This window comes from Primulina eburnea, chromosome 14 (genome assembly GCF_022965805.1).
Source record: "Primulina eburnea isolate SZY01 chromosome 14, ASM2296580v1, whole genome shotgun sequence".
NCBI lineage: Eukaryota > Viridiplantae > Streptophyta > Magnoliopsida > Lamiales > Gesneriaceae > Primulina > Primulina eburnea.
This window is the reverse complement of record NC_133114.1, coordinates 5456802-5479731: the sequence shown is the minus strand read 5'-3', so window position 1 is coordinate 5479731 and position 22930 is coordinate 5456802. Positions and strand designations below refer to the sequence as shown.

The 22930-nt window shown below is 40.2% G+C and overlaps 1 pseudogene; it reads right to left on the bottom strand.

The window, feature by feature from the left end:
* Window positions 1-7131: 7131 nt before the first annotated feature.
* LOC140812187 (amino acid permease 2-like) lies at window positions 7132-19792 on the bottom strand (annotated as a pseudogene).
* Between the last annotated feature and the right edge of the window lie 3138 nt (window positions 19793-22930).

Sequence of the window (22930 nt, the reverse complement as noted above, 5' to 3'; positions counted from 1 at the left end):
GATATTGATGTGTTCTTCAAGTTTAATTGTTGCAGGCTTCGTTGGGGATCGACGGGTGATCGTTGCTGCGTATAGGTATATTATTTATGATGTTGGGATGTTCATTGAAGCATCGTTTCTTGTCGTTAGGTGCTTGGGAGATTGGATGTCGTATAAAACCGTTTTGTGTCAAAAAGTCTTGTTCACGGGTTTTGTTGGGTTGATTGTGATGTATGGTTGTTTTGGGACAGTTGTATAGGCTCGAGTCATTGATTTAGTAGCCTAAGATGAGCTCGTGATGTTGATTATTGGGTTGTACACCGAGTTGAAGGAGTTAAGCACAACAGGTTCAGACTTTTCTTGAGTTTCTAAGTCGCGTAGGTACACGGAGGTCTACACGGACCATGACACGGGGTCCGTGCCTTTGTTTTCTTCATGGTGTCAAACTTGCGCACGAACACGGACCCCCACACGGATGTAGGCACGGGGTCCGTGCCTTCCCATTTCTTCGAGACATTTTCCAGCGCACGGACACGGACCTCCACCCGGATCTAAGCACGGGGTTCGTGCCCCCTTTTCTTCCCGAGCACTTCCTTCACAGTAGGTAGACGGACCCGTACACGGACCCGGGATAGGGGTCCGTGTACTCACTGTTTGGGAAAGATTTGAAAGTTGTTTTCGAAGTTTGATGTCATGGTTTAGTGCAAGGATTATCAAGGTCGAGTCAAGGGAAATTTTAGAATTTCCTAAGAATTTATTTAACTTGAGAGTGAGTATGATTCTACGGCTAAGTTATGCAAGTTAAGAATGGAACTTCATGTTAGTATGTGCAGCAACGGCCCCGATCGACGTCCAACGAATCCCTCAACGCCAAGTAAGTATATATGACGTGTAAAGAAAATATTTGAAGTTTTTGAGGTATGCTAAATGTCTCGTGACCAAAAAGTGAATGGGTTTGGAAGTCGGTGAACGTAGCCGAGGACCTCTCCACCCCGTTAAATGATGAACGGGTTAGATCGTGGTTGGAAAGCGTTAAATGATGAACGGGGACCAACCGGCCCGTTAAATGATGAACGGGGATCTCATGTATGTGGCAGTGGATACGTCCCTGTCAGCCCAGTACTGTGGTGTGTCTGATCAGGCGTTTATTAAGTTAAAGGGTCACTTGCTTTGAAACATCCTCTACGAAAAATGATGAAGTTAGTATGTTGAAGTATGAAAGCATGTTTAAAGAGAAGTTTATGTGCATAGCACGTCATAGTATGCATGTTCAAGTTCAAGTTTAATTCAAGTTTAAGTTTATTACGCAAAGTCAAAGTTTCAAGTTATGTATGTCCTATTTTTAAGATGCATGCGATTTTATTATGTAGTACTCGTTATTTCCAGTGTATACGTGTTGAGTCTTTAGACACACTAGACTTGATCGATGCAGGTGAGTACGTTGAGGAGGAGACAGGAGGTGGCGACCAAGGGGCAGGCTTGGATTGAGCGGCAGGCTAAACCCGAGGACCGCAAGTTTATGTTTTAAGCACAGTTTAAGATACTTTGAATTTTTATGATTTGATGTGAGACATTTCGAGATAGCCTTTTCTTTAAACAATTTTTATTGGTGATGGATGACTTCAAAACTATTTATGAATGTTGAGTGACTACAGTATGGATGTTTACTTTTAATAAAGAAAATTTTTAATTTTTCCGCAAATTTTTAAGTAGTAAAAGTACGGTACGTTACAGTTGGTATCAGAGCGGTGTTCTTGTAAAGGGTTACGCCTACTGCCAGTCGCAAGAAGCTCACAAGGTCACACCTCAAGTCTGTAAGTTTTAAAGTTTCAAGATTTATGTTATGTAGTATGCATTGAGTTATGATTTTCAGCATATTCATATGTTTTTAAGATCAGTTACGTGCATCTTATGTCATCTATATCATGTTCATGCATGTTGGGTTTACGTGTTGGGTAAATTATTGGAACAGTATGCCTCCCAGACGTGAGAATAACCGGGAAGTTAGGGATGAGAACAGGGAGCAGCGTGATGAAGAGAGGGTCAATCCTCCACCCCCTCCACCACCAGACATGCAGGCACTGTTGCTTGCAGCTATGACTCAGTTCTTCGCACAGGTTGCGGGGAACCAGGCTCCCGCAGCAGGAGGCGCAGGGCCGAGGCCCCAACCGGAAGCAGTGTACGAGAGATTCCAGAGGATGAATCCTCAGAAATTCTCAGGGACTACGAATCCGATGGTGGCGGAAGAATGGGTTAAGTCTATAGAAGTGATCTTTGAGTATATGGTGCTGCAGGATGTAGACCGAGTCCGATGTGCCATCTTCCTTCTAGCAGGAGATGCGAGACGTTGGTGGGACAGCACATCAGTGGCAGTTAATTTGCCGACATTGTCTTTGATTGGGTTCAAGGAGTTGTTTTACGCCAAGTACTTCACTGAAGAGGTACGTGCCCGTTTGACTACAGAGTTCATGACGCTGCGACAGGGAGACAGCAGCGTGGCTGAGTTTGTGAGGAAGTTTGAGCAGGGTTGTTACTTTGTGCCACTCATGATGCCCAAGCAAAGCTGAGGCATTTCATGAGTGGTTTGCGGCCAGTCTTGCGCCGTGATGTGAGGGTAGCTGGCCCTACTACGTACACAGTTGCCGTTTCTAGAGCTCTGACGGCGGAACAAGATCAGCAAGACATTGAGACTGACAGGTTGGGCAAGAGGCCCTACCAGGCACCACCGCAGCCACAGCACCAGCAGCAGCGACCCCAGCACAAGAAACCATATCAGGGGCCGCAAGGGAAGAAACCTTATCCAGGACCGCCGAGAGGCCAGGGTCCTATCCATCAGCAGGGGGCGCCTCAGAAGCCCGCTAATTTTCCACCGTGCCCCAAATGTAACCGTCAGCACCCGGGGCAATGTTTGTATGGGTCAGGCAAATGTTTTAAATGTGGAGCTACGGACCACATGCTGAAGCAGTGCCCTCAGTGGAAGCAGCCGACCCAAGGGAGAGTGTTTGCCATGCATGCTCAAGAGGCAGACCCAGACACTACTTTACTTACCGGTAAACATTTCTACCTAAGCTCAGCATTATTTGACTTGCATGTGGAATTTTATTTGGGATTATTAGGTTGCTAGTATTGTTTGAGTATATTTGGGTTACTATCTTGTTAGTATTTTGGGTATAAGTGTGTTGTGCTAACGCATCTCGTCGGTGAACGTAGCCGAGGACCTCTCCACCCCGTTAAATGATGAACGGGTTAGATCGTGGTTGGAAAGCGTTAAATGATGAACGGGGACCAACCGGCCCGTTAAATGATGAACGGGGATCTCATGTATGTGGCAGTGGATACGTCCCTGTCAGCCCAGTACTGTGGTGTGTCTGATCAGGCGTTTATTAAGTTAAAGGGTCACTTGCTTTGAAACATCCTCTACGAAAAATGATGAAGTTAGTATGTTGAAGTATGAAAGCATGTTTAAAGAGAAGTTTATGTGCATAGCACGTCATAGTATGCATGTTCAAGTTCAAGTTTAATTCAAGTTTAAGTTTATTACGCAAAGTCAAAGTTTCAAGTTATGTATGTCCTATTTTTAAGATGCATGCGATTTTATTATGTAGTACTCGTTATTTCCAATGTATAAGTGTTGAGTCTTTAGACTCACTAGACTTGATCGATGCAGGTGAGTACGTTGAGGAGGAGACAGGAGGTGGCGACCAAGGGGCAGGCTTGGATTGAGCGGCAGGCTAAACCCGAGGACCGCAAGTTTATGTTTTAAGCACAGTTTAAGATACTCTGAATTTTTATGATTTGATGTGAGACATTTCGAGATAGCCTTTTCTTTAAACAGTTTTTATTGGTGATGGATGACTTCAAAACTATTTATGAATGTTGAGTGACTACCGTATGGATGTTTACTTTTAATAAAGAAAAATTTTAATTTTTCCGCAAATTTTTAAGTAGTAAAAGTACGGTACGTTACAGAGTGTGTGTTCTCTTTGGAAACGAGTGGGTTGTATACCATAAAATACTATAGTGGAATTATTTTCATCTTGCCCGTGGTTTTAGCCTAACAATATTTAGAGATTTTCCACGTAAATATCGATATCTAATTTATTCTTCATTTTCATATTTATTATCTCAAATTTCCGTACGTGGGACCAACAAGTGGTATCAGAGTCAGGTCTAAAATTTCTCAAAATTCTGAGTATGCTCTATGCAGCCAAGACTGATCTTCCACATTAGAAAAGTTTTTTTGAGATTTTTTATTAAGGCGAGATATTTTGTCCAATATACTAAAATTGTTGTAGACATAAAAGGCGGACAGTTACGAGATAACAAAGTTCAATGGAAGAAATTTTATGCTATGAAAAATAAATATAAAATAGTTTTAAGAAAGGAGAATTGTTTGACGACTGTTGAAGATAGACCGGAGGAAATGACGGACGACAGAAAGTGGAATAACATGAATGATATTGTTGTTATAAATCCACACTTGGAAATAGCAGACGAAGTACTGTCAAGTATCTCTGAGATAAAAACATCAAAATTTATCTAGGATAATCTAACAAAGATGTATGAGGTCATGTCGCTACACAACATGATTTTCCTTAAGAGAAGTTTTTTATACTCTTCGGATGGCGGAATCCTCGTCGATAACCGACCATATCAATACACAAAATACTCTATTTTCCCAACTCACTTCTATGGGGCATAAAATAGAGGAAAATGAACGTGCGAAGCTTCTACTTCAAAGTATACCAAATTCATACGATCAAATTATTATCAACATAACCAACAATATTTTTTTGGGCTCTCTAAAATTCGATGATGTCTTAACTGCGGTTCTCGGAGAAGAAATTCGACGCTAGAAAAGGAAGATATGTTGGTAACTTCGAAGCAGGCAGAGGATTTGTCGATGATAAGAGGAAGATTTATGGATCGTGACTCCAGTGAGAGCCAAAGACGAAGTAGATAAAGTCGAGAAGTAAGAAGAAAAATATTTACTGCTTTAAATGTTGCGGTAAAGAGCACTTCAAGAAAGAGTGTACGAGTATCGACAAGTGTTCTCGAGGAAATGTGGCTAGTATTTCAGACGGTGGTGAAATATTATTCAACGAAGCTGCAACAGTTGTAGAAGGCAGACACAAAATTTGTGACACATGGATTATGGATTCAGGACCGTCGTGGCACATGACATCTAGGAAAGAATGATTTTCATGATCACTATGAACCACTCTCCGGAGGATATGCATTCATGAAAAATGATCATGCCTTAGAAATCGTTGGGATCGGTACTATAAAAATAAAAATGTTTAATGAAATCATTCGTACCATACAGGATGTACGACATGTGAAGGGGTTGACGAAAAGTTTTTTGTCCTTGGGGCAATTGGATGACATCAGATGCAAAACTCGTATCGAGATCGAGATCATGAAAATTGTGAAGAGTGCGCTTGTGGTTATGAAGGCAGAAAAAGTTGTTGCAAATCTATATGCACTTTTGGGATAAACACACCAAGAGACAGAACTAGTTGTTTCATTAATTGGTTTAGGAGAAGAATTAACAGTATTATGGCATAGAAAGCTCGTACATATGTCAGAACGATGGTTGAAAACTCTCTCAGAACGGAAGTTGCTGTCGGGACTTACAAAAGTGTCACTACCCTTTTCTCAGTATTGTGTTACTAGTAAACAACACAGATTAAAGTTTGCCACTTCTACTGCCAGAAGCAAAAGCATATTGGAGCTGATTCATTCGGATGTTTGGCAAGCACCATTTGTATCCCTAGGAGGAGCAAGATACTTTGTCTCGTTCATTGATGATTTCTCTAGGAGATGTTTCTTGTATCCAATCAAGAAGAAATCAAATGTTTTCTAGATCTTCAAAGATTTCAAAACGCGGGTTGAATTCGATTCTTAAAAGAAAATCAAGTGTTTGAGGACTGACAATGGAAGAGAATATACCAGTGATGAATTTGTTGTATTTTGTCAACATGAGGGCATCAAAAGACAATTCACAACGGCTTACACACCTCAACAGAATGGAGTGGCGGAGTGGATGAATAGTTGGCAGGCAGTTAAATGGATTATGCCTTATTTGAAATGAACAATTAATGTTGGCTTAACTTATGAGAATTCTAAGAACAGTATTGGAAGCATTGTTGTATTTGTCAATTCAGAATTTGCAGGAGATCTTGATAGAAAAATATCGTTAACAGGGATTCTGTTCACACTGTGAAGATGTACTATCATATGTAAATCAACCTTGCAAACTATTGTTGATTTGTAAACCACCAAGGCAGAGTACATCGCAGCAACAAAAGCTATGAAATAGACTCTATGGCTTCAAGGACTAGTGGGTGAGTTTGGTATACCATTAGTTCAGACAATAGTCCACTGTGATACCCAGAGTGCAATCTATTTGACGAAAAAGCTTATGTATTATGAAATGACAAAACATATCGATATCATAATACACTTCATAAGATATTTGATTTCTCAAAGAACAATCACAACGAATCTACAACAGATAATCCTACAAACATAATGTCTATGCCACTTCCAGCCACCAAGTTCAAGCACAACTAAGACTTGATTGAAGTATGCCGGAGATGAGAATCATGAGCGAGAGAAGGAAGTGGCATATATTCCAAGGTGGAGATTTGTTAACTAGTTGCCATATATTAAAAAATATGATGGTTGGTAGTTTGAAAACTTAGTAAATATGATGGTTTTAAGCCGAAGGAATTGGAGGATTTTGAACAACATATTTCATATCAACTTTGCCTATAAATAAGCTTCATGTTTTGCCTTGAAGATCATCTTAAAGTGAGAAACAAAAAAAGCGATTGAGCTAACTTCTTGAGAAAAATTGAGAGTTTCTTTGTATAGAGATGATAAGAAAATATTGAGTGGGAGAAAGTTTATCTCCATTGTATAAATTTTGTTGCCCACTTTCCCGTAAATGTAGAAAATTGCCGAACGACGTAAAATTCTTGTGTCTCATTTTTCATTATTTGATTTCATATGTAATTTTCTATATGATGCATCACAACCAAGTTCAACGGAATATATGTGACAAATAAGTGAAAATTTTAGAATTCATTTAATGGTGCTAAAATTCTATAAATAAATAATACGTGTATGTGTGTGTGAAATAGAGAGTTTATTAAAAATTTGAACAATCACCTTAGAAAAATATCGATGAATCCAGCAATTTATTTTTAGAATAATAACTTCACAAATCAAACTCCATTTCCCATTGTAATAACTAATTTCCCCACTCTTTTACCTTACAAAGTTCATAATACATTTATTCAAGTCTGATTTCAGGCATATCAATAGCTCGTTTTGAAGGGCATGTATGTATTAAGATCAATGACTACACCAGCTACAGATCCAACTGCTACTGCTATAGAAACACAAAGACAAGCGATACTCGGTATCTGTAACCCGATCCACTCGTCCGTCCCCCGCCCGATCTTGTTTTGGGCAATGTACATCTCCACGGGAAAATAAACTGTTAAGAGGCCAAAATCCTAAAGCTCCAAGTATCCCAACCACGTCGTTGGAAAATGGCAACATCATCGCTATGATGGTTGTCAAAATGACAAATTCTGTTCTCCGTGTTAAGCGGAAAAAGTTCAGCTTATAAACCCCATAAAATGTGATAGGAATGTCATATTCTGCCATCACAAATTTGCTCCTGCTCCATTTTTGCGCGCTCCAATTTTCGAAAAATGAAAATAAGGGCTGGCAGTAGACCTAAAGTTTTTTCATTTTCATCATTTTGTTAGTAATGTAGGAACCACATTGAGCAAAATTTTACTGACTAGCTGTGAGCAATCTTTGTTTATACCTGGTAGGCACCAACTAGATGGAACACTATAGCAGTGTTGGCTATGTCAACCAATCAGGATGAATTGTAAAACCCGAAACCTGTGAGAAGATTACCGGGTGCCTGGTCTCCGAAAGCAACATAGCCCATGCATCCACACAAAATGTAGAATATGGTCGTCACGACGATGCTTAGGGAAGCTGCTTTCTTCATGGTTTTATGCTCTGCTGGTGGAGATTTATTGTGTCTTGAATCTTTATGAGGACCATCGAATATGAATAAGTGAAGGCAATCGCTCCCAAAGCTTGTAAACTCCTCTATAGCTTATTCGTTGGAGTAACCATTCCAGATTTCATCACCGCCCTGATGCTGATTCCGGTAGGGCTTCCTTTGAAGCCCTTATTTTCTGAAATTAAAAACATGCATCAGACTATTAGCTTCTTGTTCAAAGGTGCTAGTTTGATCCGATATTTTGTATATGCATATATGTATATGCACCTGCGACTTGGGCGATCCCAAGAGCAAGACCTACACCAGAGTATGTGAAGGACATGACTGCTTCAACTATGGAGAGCCACCACACTTGGTCAACACTGGAAGAGGCAGCAATTGTGTAGCCAATAGCCACACCAAACAGATTCACGTACTGAATCCAGCCACAAAGCTGAGCTTTTTTCCCACCTGGTGTTGAATAAATATTAGTGCCACCAAACTTAACAAAATTAATACACAAAAAATCAATGAAATACCGGAGGAAAATGAGGATTGACCTAAGTTAGCCCCCACAGCACCCATATACGTATAGTTTCTCAGCCCAGTAAAAGGGTCACCTGTCCTGTAACACCTGGATAGGAGATTTGACGACTAAAGTCTGGCTAAAGCAAATAGCGACATAACAATAGGTACTGCAACCCATCCCAGTTGTGCAATCGCCCACGTCAACGAAAGCACCCCCGAACCGATCACGGCAGTAATAATATGTGATGTTGAATTTGTCAAATTGCCTGCATAGGATATATAATTGTTAGCTTTAAAATCAGAGAGCGAACGTCCAAAGAAGAAAAAAAAAGTATTCACTAGTAAACTTGAATAAATCAAAGAAATTTTCTTTTTGTATTAAAAAAAATCTACCTAATTACAGAGCATATATACTAAAGTAAAAGCTTAACAGAAACACAAAATTAGGAAATCAGTTGCGAGTATCTCGCACCTTTGAAACAGAAAGATAACAAGAAAGAGAGAAAATTTGATAGGTTGTTTCCGCCTTTCACTCGATCGGGATTTGGAATATCGCAGCTTGATCTTATCTGGATTATCTGCTCACATTACTCCCCCTAATCCAGACTTGGCTCCAAATCACATACTCCGATTAGCTGCCACATGGAAGCTAACTTCACTCCTGACAGTGCTTTTGTCAATGAATCAGCCCATTGTTCTCCAGTGTTGACAAACTCTACCACAATCTGTCCCTTCTCAACACATTCTCTGATAAAATGAAACCTTGTATCTATGTGCTTACTACGACCATGAAATACTGGGTTCTTCATAAGAGCTATGGCAGATTTGTTATCAACAAATAAGGTTACTGGCTTTGTCTCTATATCGCTAACTCACCAGCAAGACTCCTTAACCACCGAGCTTGGCAAGCCACATCTGTTGCTGCCATGAACTCAGCTTCACAAGCTGAAAGTGCCACCGTCTTCTGCTTCTGTGAGTTCCAGGACACTAAGTTTTCATTAAAGTAGAAAGCCATTCCACTTGTGCTTTTTCTCCCATCGCGATCACCAGCTAAGTCACTCTCCGAATAGCCGAATATATTAAATTCCTGGGGTCCCTTCACATAAGCAAGTCCAAAATGGATTCTGCCTCTCAAGTACCTGAGAATTTGCTTAACCACCTTGTGATGCATTATTGTAGGTGATAGGACTCGTTTTTACGTGTTCTTAGTGTTGGTTTTGAGTCGCATTCATGCATCATATTAGTTTGTTTTAGTTTAATTTAGCATTTGTCTAGCATTATTTAGCATTTGGCTGATCTCGTGTATTTTGTGGTTGTTTTGTAGGAATTGGACCAAAAAGTGGGATTTTATATGCATAGCATCGAGAACTCCTCGCTAGGGCGGTCAAAAGTGACCGCCCCAGCGAGCATGTTTGCTTGGACGAGGAGTTGGTGCGCAAGTGTCTCGCTAGGGCGGTCAAAAGTGACCGCCCCAGCGAGAATGTTGGTCCAGCCGAGGAGTTGTTGCGCGAACCTCTCGCTAGGGCGGTCAAAAATGACCGCCCCAGCGAAACCAAAGACGTAGCTAAGGATTTTTATTCGAGAATCACTCGCCCCAGCGGTCAAAACATACCGCCCTAGCGAGACGCGATATTCAGCGAGATCTGGGAAGATTTGTTTCTAATTTGAGGGACTCTATCCAAGACAAAAACGATACACACGAGATTGGGCGGGGGTTTACCATCACTTTTTCAGAGGGAGAGCACTGTAGCAGGCGATAGCTCAACGGAACCGGAACAAGAACTCAACAGCGTTTTCTCTCTACTCTTTTATTGTAGTTAGGATTTAGGGGATCCGACCCCGAACCGTTGTTTGAATATTTAATTCTCGACTTTTGATTCATTCTTGATTGTGCTATTATTTTACATTGAATTGTTAAAGCCTAGCTAACTTTAATAATATCTAATATTGTGGGTGAGTTCGAGAGAATAACTTGCGATAGGAACAAGTAGCATAATCCGTGGATCTACAATTTACATAGAGATATGAAGTTGGATACACGTTGGTAGTCATAGTCCAGTAGAGCGAAAACTAAGGGATTTCATAGATCGACATGCAATTCACCGTTAATAAATAATAAAAGAGATTTTATTATTCTTTCGTGTAGAATTAGTTTAGCATAGCTCGAGAGAGTATGTTAATTGCTTAGGAAATCCTGTCAAAAGCGTAAATCAGTGTCGATATTAATTAATTAAATTAACGACGGGTAGGTGAACCGAGATCCTAACACTCGCTTATTTATTATTTTAGTTTATATTATTTTTAATGTGTTTATTTCAATTTAGTGTTTTAGTATTAATTTAGTTAATAAGTAATTCAATTGTCGTTTTAATTAATTAAAGAATTTAATTTAAAGTAAATTTGTCTAATCAATCTCTGTGGGATCGATACTCGTACTCTTATACGTTTTACTATAACTTGACATCGTGCACTTGCGATTATTTCGAGCCTGAATTTTTATTTATTTTTATTGGAGATTTTACTGTGCAAGTTTTACTCGATCAAGTTTTTGGCGCCGTTGCCGGGGATTGAAATTGACAAATTTTTCTTTTTGTTATTTTCTTTAGTTAGTTTAATTTTTTTTAGTTATTTATTTTATTTTATTCCTGCGTGATCTACCGTTTTCTATTTTCTTTTTGCAGGAAATTTTCTTGTGCAATACTTTGAGATGTTTCATCGAAAAGTATTCACAAGATTTGCCCAACAACGCGGAGAGCCTTTTTACGCAGCATGGGAGAGATTCGATTATTTAGCAAACAATTTCCTGTATCATGATTTTTCTAACTATTCTCTTCTTAAATTTTTCCTTAATGGTTTGGATGCACTAACACGAAGATGGGTGATCGACGGAGCACTAACAACAGGCAGTCCACTATTTTGCCGAGATGATGAGAAAATGATACTTTTGTTGGGTGATATGGCGGACTTTGACTACCATAGATATTGGGATCTTTCACCACAGTGTTGGAGTCATCAATACACACAAGATCATTACCCAGAGTTTATAGACCAACCATTTGAGTTTCAAAATGATGAGAGAGATAGCCATGAACTGATCACGACTCAACTAGAAGATACCGTGGATAGGTATGTGGCACTGACTGAGGCAGCTATAGAAAATCAAATTAATTCTCTGCGCAACCTTGAGGAGCAAATAGAGAATATCAAGAAATCCATCTTTCAGAGTCGCCGAGAACATGAAGTGAAGCGAGATACTCAACCGGTGATCGATCCGGTTTGGTTTGATGATGATGACTCAAACAACCAAGATAGTGAGAATGAGTTGGATAAGACTGAAAATCTAGAGTTGTTTGATCCTTCGCTGGTAAATGAGCCTCAGTCGGAAGAGATTTTTGAAGAATTTTCTGATAAAGGAGTGCCGACACTATTTTTCTCATCTCATGCCGATTATTCAGAGTTGTGTGTTGTTGAGGTGACGAGCTTAATGTGCCTATATCTAGCCAGACTTGAGGGCATTTGGAATCCAGACCCAGATGTGGTGTCATATGACACTTACTTTGGGCATCAGCCGCTCTTTGATAAGGACTTCGGAGGGTCAAGCCGACGACTAGAAATCAGGCGCTACTTGGGAGGCAACCCAAGCGTTTTATATTTTAGTTATTTATTTTAATTTTAGTTGTTGCATTGAGTCCTGGTTTCGTGGTTATTTGATTTTGCTCAATTTCTTTTGTGCCAGGTGAGTATACTGGAGGACGTGGGAGATTGATGGCCTTAGGAGCTCGTACAATAGGAGATGATTGATGTCTACAACTACTACAATATAATCAACCAGGGGAGTTTTTATTTTATTTTTATTAAATTATTAATAATTTTTTTTATGCATGCATTTAGTTGTTTGGTTTTATCTATCTATTTATTTTTTTTCTATGTCGTCTAGTGCAATGGGGACATTGCACGACTTTAGTATGAGGGGGTGGGTAGATTGTTTTGGTTGTTTAGTTAATTGGTTTAGTTTCATTGCATTTCTTTAGTTTTGTTGCAGTTTTGTTAGTTTGTGTCGTTTATGGTGAGAAGACATAGGTTATGAGCCAATGATGATCTTGAATTGATAGTTTACAAAAGTATTGTTTTGGTCACTTTGTGAATGCTACTCTTGATTGTTGAAGCATAAATTTTGGTACAAAATTTGAACTTTTGAGCACATATGAGTGGGGACTAGGATTTTGTAGGAAAAATGGTGAAATTTGAAAATTTTGTTTGGTTAACTTGAAAGGCACCATTTATGAGTTGATTTAGCATGTAAACCCGTGAAAATAAGTCGCTAATTGTGACCTTGATTGAGAAAAGTTGATTTGCCTTGAACTTTACTTGTACCTCCTCTCCAATGCACTAATTAAAAGATCATACTCCTAACCGGCTTTAATCCAAAGTTATATCATTCTTAGCCTAGGGAGTACATGTGTGAAAATTGTGCATTCAACAGAATAAAAGAGAAAAAAAAGAAGGAGATGTAAGGTGAGGGGGAACCTAAATAAAAGGAATGAAATTCTATTCCTAGGCTAAAAGTTGGAGATGTAAGGAGACGAGGAAAGTCAGACGAAAAGTCTTGACGATTGCACAATGGAAATGATCGGTGTACTCCCAACTTTTAGCCACTTGAGCTTATTTTCCTTCTTTTCGACACCCTTATCTGCACTTAAAAGTTGAATAAAGTTCAAAGTGTGGCTAGTGATAAATGGACACGGGAATGCATGCTAGTGAGACTTGTATTGAAGTGTTAATTGAGTGACTCACATGATTTGATAATTGATCTATTTGAAGTACGAATGACTAGACCCATCATGACACACACACACGTTCAAACTAGTGTTGGTATTTATGTGTAGATGAGAATGAGTATTCATTTGCGATTTGACTTGATTATGATTGGTAGTGGGAAAGTAAACTGAGGCATGAATGTAACCGTTGTCGACTCACCATTGACATTTTTTTTGTTGGGTTGGTTTTCCTGTTTGAGTTTTTTGTTTTTGTTGAGGTTGTTTAGAATCTCGTGCTTTAACCTATTTTACTCGAGGGCGAGCAAAAGGTTAGTATGAGGGGGTTGATAGGACTCGTTTTTACGTATTCTTAGTGTTGGTTTTGAGTCGCATTCATGCATCATATTAGTTTGTTTTAGTTTAATTTAGCATTTGTCTAGCATTATTTAGCATTTGGCTGATCTCGTGTATTTTGTGGTTGTTTTGTAGGAATTGGACCAAAAAGTGGGATTTTATATGCATAGCATCGAGAACTCCTCGCTAGGGCGGTCAAAAGTGACCGCCCCAGCGAGCATGTTGGCTTGGACGAGGAGTTGGTGCGCAAGTGTCTCGCTAGGGCGGTCAAAAGTGACCGCCCCAGCGAGAATGTTGGTCCAGCCAAGGAGTTGTTGCGCGAACCTCTCGCTAGGGCGGTCAAAAATGACCGCCCCAGCGAAACCAAAGACGCGACCAAGGATTTTTATTCGAGAACCACTCGCCCCAGCGGTCAAAACATACCGCCCTAGCGAGACGCGATATTCAGCGAGATCTGGGAAGATTTGTTTCTAATTTGAGGGACTCTATCCAAGACAAAAACGATACACACGAGATTGGGCGGGGGTTTATCATCACTTTTTCAGAGGGAGAGCACTGTAGCAGGCGATAGCTCAACGGAACCGGAACAAGAACTCAACAGCGTTTTCTCTCTACTCTTTTATTGTAGTTAGGATTTAGGGGATCCGACCCCGAACCGTTGTTTGAATATTTAATTCTCGACTTTTGATTCATTCTTGATTGTGCTATTATTTTACATTGAATTGTTAAAGCCTAGCTAACTTTAATAATATCTAATATTGTGGGTGAGTTCGAGAGAATAACTTGCGATAGGAACAAGTAGCATAATCCGTGGATCTACAATTTACATAGAGATATGAAGTTGGATACACGTTGGTAGTCATAGTCCAGTAGAGCGAAAACTAAGGGATTTCATAGATCGACATGCAATTCACCGTTAGTAAATAATAAAAGAGATTTTATTATTCTTTCGTGTAGAATTAGTTTAGCATAGCTCGAGAGAGTATGTTAATTGCTTAGGAAATCCTGTCAAAAGCGTAAATCAGTGTCGATATTAATTAATTAAATTAACGACGGGTAGGTGAACCGAGATCCTAACACTCGCTTATTTATTATTTTAGTTTATATTATTTTTAATGTGTTTGTTTCAATTTAGTGTTTTAGTATTAATTTAGTTAATAAGTAATTCAATTGTCGTTTTAATTAATTAAAGAATTTAATTTAAAGTAAATTTGTCTAATCAATCTCTGTGGGATCGATACTCGTACTCTTATACGTTTTACTATAACTTGACATCGTGCACTTGCGATTATTTCGAGCCTGAATTTTTATTTATTTTTATTGGAGATTTTACTGTGCAAGTTTTGCTCGATCAGTAGGTCTGTCCATGTATCTGCTAGCCATTCCTACTACGTATGAGATGTCTAGTCGTGTGTGTAATAAGTATCTGAGACAACCAATGATACGTCTAAACTCTGTGGCATCAACTGGAGTCCCTTCCAAGTCTTTGTGCAGCTGCGTCTTGGGCTCCATTGGATACTTTGAGGCATTGCAATCTGCCATCTTGAACTGAGACAAGATTTTCTTAGCATAGGCTGATTGTTTAAGTAATATTCAACCCTTTTGTTGTTCCAACTCAAAACCTAAGTAATAGGAGAGAAGACTCAAGTCACTCATTTCAAATTCTGTCATCATTTGCTGCTTGAACTTGTTGATTTCTTCGACACTTCTTCCTGTCACAATTACGTCATCAACATACACTCCAACAATCACTCTTGCTTCTCCTTTCTTATGTACACTGCCTGTTCTTGAGTACATTTCCTGAAGCCTAGCTCTTTTAGGCTCATATGAAATCGAATGTTCCAAGCTCGTGGAGCTTGGCGTAATCCATAGAGGGCCTTTGACAGCCTATAAACCTTATGCTTCTGGTTTTGTACTTCAAACCCTTCTGGTTGGGTGACATATACTTCTTCTTCTAACTCACCATTAAGAAACGCAGGCTTCACATCTAGATGGTGTACCTCCAAACTTTGATTTGCAGCAAGTGCAAGAATGACTCGAATAGAGTCAAGTCTAGCTACAGGTGCAAACACTTCTTCGAAATCGATGCCTTGATTTTGTACGTAACCTTTAGCCACCAACCTTGCTTTGTGATTAACGACCCGCCCATCTGAATATTTCTTTAGTTTGAATACCCACTTTAGGCCGATGGGTTTGTGGCCTGATGGGAGCTCAGTTAGGGTCCACGTGTTGTTTTTTTTAATGCATTTCAACTCCTCTTTCATTGATTCGTACCAGCAGGTTTCGATTACAGCTTCTTGGTAACAGGTTGGTTCTTCAGACAGCACCATCATTACCTCATTCTCTTCTTCATTGATAGCAACCACTTCCTCAGTATTGGCGTAAATCTCATAAATTGACCTAAAACAGATAAGTCTGCCTTGGGACTCAGGGGTGAATGTCACAAGGGGTGGTGTAGCCTCATGATCATTTGACTGGAGTATAGGTGAACATAACATTTCTGCCCCTAGTGATGTGACATCTTCAGTGTCTGCATCATCAATCGATTCATCATAATAGAATGCATCCAACATGATGAACTCTGACGGTGGCCCCTCATTACTAGTATCTGCATTCCATGACCATTTGAGTTTTTCTTGAAAAATGACATCCCTACTTACTTGTAGCTTGCTATGTCTTGGGTCAAATAAGCGATGAGCTTTGCAACCTTCTTCTACACCCAAATATACCATGGGTGAGCTTCTGTCGTCAAGTTTCTTGAGCTGAGTAAATGTGTTTTTCGCATATGCCACACAGCCGAACACTCTCAAGTGTGTGAGGTATGGCTCTCTTCCCATCCAGGCTTCAAATGGGGTGCGCTCTCCCAGTATCTTAGTTGGTAGACGATTCAACAAATAGACTGCATGTCTAACTGCCTCTCCCCAGAATCTTGCAGGCACATGCATGCTTTTGAGTAGAGATCTTGTCATGGCCATCACTGTGCGGTTACGACGTTCCACAACACCATTCTGTTGCGGTGTGTAGGGAGCTGTGAGGTGCCTCTCAATCCCTTCGTCTTCACAGAAACGAGTGAACTCAGTGGATAATGAACTCGCCACCGCGATCCGTCCGAAGTGTTATGATCTTGTACTCAGTCTTGTTCTCTGTCAGAGACTTGAACTTCTTGAATGTCATGAAAGCATCATTCTTTGCTGCCAATACATACACCCACATCCACCTAGTGAAATCATCAATAATTAAAAGAAAATACTTATTACCACCGAGTGTACATGGTGAGATTGGCCCACAAATATCAGCATGGAGGAGTTCCAGTGGCTTCTCTGCTCTGTATTTAGTCTGGTACAGGAACGTCAACCTTGGATGCTTGGCTATCACACACCCCTCACATAACTTGTTTGGTTGGGTTAGCAATGGCACATCAATTGCCATTTTTTTCTCCCCCAAGAGCTTCAAGTCATAGAAGTTGACATGGCCGAGTCTCTCATGCCATAACCATGCTAGGTCATCTAGGCTTGTTAGGAGACAAATCTTCTTGAATGTCTTTAACTGTATCTTGTACAAGCGATTTTGTGTTCGCTTCACCAACATCAAGAGCTTCCCACTCCTGTCAAACACCTTCATGGTATCTCCTCCCATGTGTACCTCGTTCCCGTCTTCAGTCATTTGTCCAAGACTTATAATATTACTACAAAGTTTGGGAATGTAGTATACCTCTTGGAGAACTTTTTGATCGTCGTTCTTGCAATCAAACACAACCGTCCCCTTTCCCATGATCTGGATAGTTGATCCATTGCCGAACTTCACCCTCCTGGTGACAGCTTCATCCAATTCTTGGAACTTCTCGCGATGCCCAGTCATGTGATTGCTTGCACCATTGTCAAGGTACCAGATGTCTTCATTTTCTCCATTCTTGTCACCACGGTACATCTCTGGTAATAGCCTCTCTTCGCTGAGTAGTATAGCATCTTGCTGTTCACGCCTATTTTGCGTCACCTACTGGGACACGGCCGTCAACAGCGCTGGTTCTTCATAGGTGGTGCGAGTGAGATGAGCTTCATCGTCACGACGCTTGCTGCGGCATTCAGACGCATAATGTCCCATTTTCTCACAATTGAAACACTTTATGTGACTCTTGTCACGAGTACCACTGCAAGGTGTTGCTATTACCTCCTGTATTGTCTTTTCATAGCCCACTACGACCACGATCACGCCCTCTTCCACGCCATTTGCCACGATCAGGGCCGCTGGACCCACGCCCCTTTCCTCCTGACGAGGTGTCACTACTACTCCCCTTCTGTCGTGCTTGCCATTCGGCATGAGTGAATAAAATTTGACCCTCAGTACCGTTGTTGTTGCCACGTAATCGCATTGTTCGTTCCTCATATGACTTTAATCGCCCTATAGCTTCTTCAAATGGCATGGTCTCGAGGTCGTAGAAATGTTCGATCCTGGCAACGATGGGAAGGAATTTTTCAGGGACGGAGTCGAGCAGGTTCTTGACCAGAGAGGAGTCTTCAAGTGTATCACCAAGGGTGGAAAACTTGTTGTTCATGGCACTGAGTCTTCCGGCGAATTCATCAATTGTCTCGGTTTCCCTCATCCGAAGAGCATCAAATTCGCTCTTTAGTGTCTGTACACGTGCCTTCTTGACTCGATCGCCACCCAGGTACCTCGTCTTGAGGTTGTCCCAGGTATCCTTTGATGTCTTCTTCTTTGCGATATGGAGAAGGATGTCTTCTGGAATGCACTGCAAGATGTATGCACGTGCTGCCTTATCCTTTCTTCCATCCACTCTTGCTCCTTCAGTCGGCTCCACCGCCTCCAAAACTCCTTGGGCATCAAGAATCGCCTCTGTCTTTATCGCCCATGTTGCATAATTGTGGGTTTTCAGCATTGGATAGTGAAACGACACTCCGCCGTTCTCTTTCGTTGTGTTCTGGTGGGTAATCGACATTTTAATGAAGCTGTGAATATTTGGACGTTCTGCACTCAAAGCTCTGATACCAAATGTTAGCTTTAAAACCAGAGAGCGAACGTCCAAAGAAGAAAAAAAAAAGAATTCACCAGTGAACTTGAATAACTCAAAGAAAGTTTCTTTTTGTATTAGAAAAAATCTACCTAATTACAGAGCTTAAAAGAAACACAAAATTAGGAAATCGGTTGCGAGTATCTCGCACCTTTGAAACAGAAAGATAACAAGAAAGAGAGAAAATTTTATGGGTTGTTTCCGCCTTTCACTCGATTGGGATTTGGAATATCGCAGCTTGATCTTATCTGGATTATCTACTCACAATAATTAGTGTCATTACTGTATGGACTAGTTGATTTCCCTATGAGCTAACGAAGATGAAATTGTCTGCGCTTATCTTACAATATGCAATCTAACTCTGTGACTTAACGAGTCGATCTGAATCCGAGCCAATAAATATTTCAGGGTTGAGCTCGATACAAACTCATCTGGTTTCGCTTTTGCGTAAAACAAAATACCTATTTTGTGATCATAGTACTACAAGTTTTTTAACGTACTACACAGCTTGAAATTCATGCACAAATTTATTTTCGAAGTATTAATTAGTTTAAAACGTAATTAATATTCATATATATGATATATCTTATGAAACATTTTGTTTTTGCTCAAGAAAAGCGTACGTATCCAGTAATTACATTAGCAATAATGCAAGAAATGAGTACGAAAATTAGATTAAAAACCAGTTCTTTTTAGGCGGCCGTCATCATCGAAGCACTTGGAGTAAGTGGCTTGAAGGTTCATCGCTTGGGTCTCGCTATTTTGAGCTTTAGGCTGGATGTCAACTTGCATGTAATGCTGGTCGTCGTGCCTTTCTTCAACCTAAACAACGTTAAAAAATAAAAAAAATCCAATATTAATCACAGGAATCCCGAAACGTTATAAAATCATCCGAGGATAATTTTTTTCTTACAACTCCATTGTAGATTCTTGAAGGAAAAGTTCGACTTCTTGGCAACATGATTGATTTTTGGTTTAGAATGTAAAACAAGCTGTATAGTTCGAAGAGAATATATGTATGCTTGATTGGGAAAGGATTAGGTGCTAGTGGGGGTTTTGTAGCATTAGGATCGTGGCAATATTTGTAGTGGCTAGAATACCAATGATCGAAGATGGAGGGAACTTAATCAAATCATGATTGATTTGATCAAGTTGGAAAATACAATACAAAAATGGGAAGTGGAAGGGTCTCTATTCCAGAAATAAACCTGGATTATATTTTATTGCAAATCGAAAATTATTGTGTACCAAAGCCTATTTAGCGAAGTGGAGTCACAGCCTGAAATTACCTCGTGTGAAGGAGAATTAGCGTGCAACATTACTCTCCCAATTCATTTTTTTCATGATTCTTCAGAAATAATGGTTGTCCGATTCAAATTCCACTATCGATCAGCCAAATAAGGGTCTTGAAGCCAAGAGTATTGTGATTTGTGGTATAATATAAAATCTTTAATTTGTTGAAGATTTGGGCATTGAATTATGTGCATAGATTTGGATTTTTTGGCCAAAACTTTGCACTAGAAGTGGAGGCACACCTTAAAATTTATGTTGTCATAACATCAAACATCAGTTAGAAACAACACTTCAATAAGCAGCCATGCATCTACTTAGATATATAGGAAACCAGGCAATAGGCCAATGGTTTAACCCTGGCATTTCCAGTATAAGGACTCATATTATAGAAGCGGAATTGTTAATGAGCAAAATTGTTCTTTTCTCATTAACTGTCAAACAAACTTTCTAACTACTTATATTCGCTACTAATGTACGCTACTAATTATCTCATTATTCTAGTTAGCTCATTATTGATTAGTATATAATACCCCCCCCCGTTCCCTTCAAGATGTACGGTAGATATTCTTCATAGACATCTTGGAGAGTAAAGTGGAAAGAGTGGTAGATGGCAGAGGCTTGGTGAACATGTCCGCAAGTTGGAGATTGGATCAAATAGGGAGTAATTTGATCGCACCGTCTGCTATTTTGTTCCGCACGAAATGACAGTCGATCTCGATGTTCTTGGTACGCTCATGGAAGATAGGATTGTGAGCAATGTGGATGGCCGATTGATTGTCACAAAATATAGTGGCTGGTGTAGGTGTTGCAACATGGAAGTCACACAGTAATTGTTTGAGCCAAAGCACCTCACTGGTAGTACTGGCTAAGGCACGATTTTCTGCCTCCGTGGAAGACCTGGAAATGGGGGTTTGCTTTTTAGCTTTCCATGAGATCAATGCATCGCCGAGGAATACACAATACCCAGTGAAAGATCTTCGTGTGTCCACGCATGAGGCCCAGTCAGCATCAGAAAAGGCCCACAGCTGGAGTGATGAAGAGGTTGGAAAATAAATGCCTTGTCCAAGAGCTGTCTTGAGATAACGCAACAAGTGATGAACAGCTTGCATATGCGGTGTGCGAGGCTTAGAAAAAAAATTGACTGAGTGTGTGGACTGCAAAAACAATGTCGGGTCGAGATAAGGTGAGATACAAAAGCCTGCCAATGAGACGACGATACTGTGATACGTCCTCGAGTGGTTCACCATCAATAAGGTTGAGACGCAAACGAGGTTCCATCGGTGTAAGAACAGGTTTGCTTGCTAAATGGCCAGTGTCTTCTAGCAACTTCAACGTATAATGGCGCTGTGAAAGACAAATTCCTTGTTTGGAGCCAGCGATTTCCATAAGAAGAAAAAAAAACTTGAGTGATCCTAAATCCTTGAGCTTGAATTTACTCTTAATAAAGGTCTTTAAGGATTGGATTATGTGTGCTGATGGCCCAGCAATGATAATATCGTCGACATATACGAGTAAGGCGACAAATGACAGACCTATCCCTTTTGTGAACAAGGTATTATCAGACTAAGATTGAGAGAATCCAAAATGAATTAATGCTTGAGAAAATTTGGAGTACCACTGGCGAGATGCTTGATGAAGTCCATAAATCGACTTATGAAGTTTGCAAACAAGTTTGGTCGTCATAGGATGTTGAGAAACTCGTTTAGCATATCCAAGTGGCATATCCATGTAGACTTCCTCCAAGAGATCACCATTGAGGAATGCGTTATTTACATCTAATTGCACAAGATGCCAATGCTAGCTGCCAGCAAGTGCGAGAAGGACTTTGATGGTGGTTAACTTGGCCACCAGTGAGAATGTCTCAAAGAAATCAACACTCTCATGTTGAGTGTAGCCTTTAGCCACAAGACGTGCTTTTTGTCAATCGACAGATCCATCTGATGTATACTTGATCTTGTAGACCCAACGACAGCCGATGGAGTGTTTACCCGGGGGTAAAGATATTACTGTCCAAGTGTTATTAGCCTCCATGGCATCAAGTTCAACTTTCATTGCTTCCCTCCACTGAGGAAATTGAACAGCTTGATGATAAAATTGAGGCTCGAATTGTGAAGATACATTGAGCACCAGATTTTGATATGATTGAGAGAGAGTATCATAATATACATAAGCACTCAGTGGAAAAAGACATGTGGAAAGTATTGGTGCTGAAGAATGCAGCAAATTGCAATGATAATCACGGAGGTATGATGGGGGATTCGTGACTCTGGACGAAGTGCGACTCGTGTGGATGGATTGGTCGTTACTTCTGCTGGTCATTTGTGTTGGTTCAAAATCAATAGGCGCTAGGTTAGGCATCTCAAGACATGGTGATTCTAAAGTCTTTGGCATGACCACAGTTTGAAAAGGATCAATATTTGTGTGGGATGTGCCCAGATGACAGGGAAATGTAGATTCGTGAAAGACTACATCCCTGTAAATGAACACTTCTTGAGTCTCGATGTCAAGTTATTTGTATCCTTTTACCCCTGGACGATATCCCAGAAAAATTCATGGGCATGCTCGAGGAGATATCTTATCACGGTGAGCAGCCAACGTAGAGGCAAACACAAGACACCCGAAGCTACGTAGAGCGGAGTAATCAAAGGATCTGTGATAGAAAAGTTCATATGGAGCTTTATTTTGGGTCCTCGGTGATGGTACCCTATTGATCAAGAAAGTTGCAGTGAGAACACATTCTCCCCAGAACTTCTTAGGTACACGAGACTCGAAAATGAGTGATATAGCCATGTTGAGAAAGTGTTGATGTTTCCTTTCAACTACCGAGTTTTGTTGGGGTGTTTGCACACATGAATATTGATGTAAAATGACTTTGGCTTGACACAACTCAGTGAATGCAAGTTCTTTGGCATTATCGGTGCGAAAGACTTTGATCCTCTTCTGAAATTGATTCTCAAC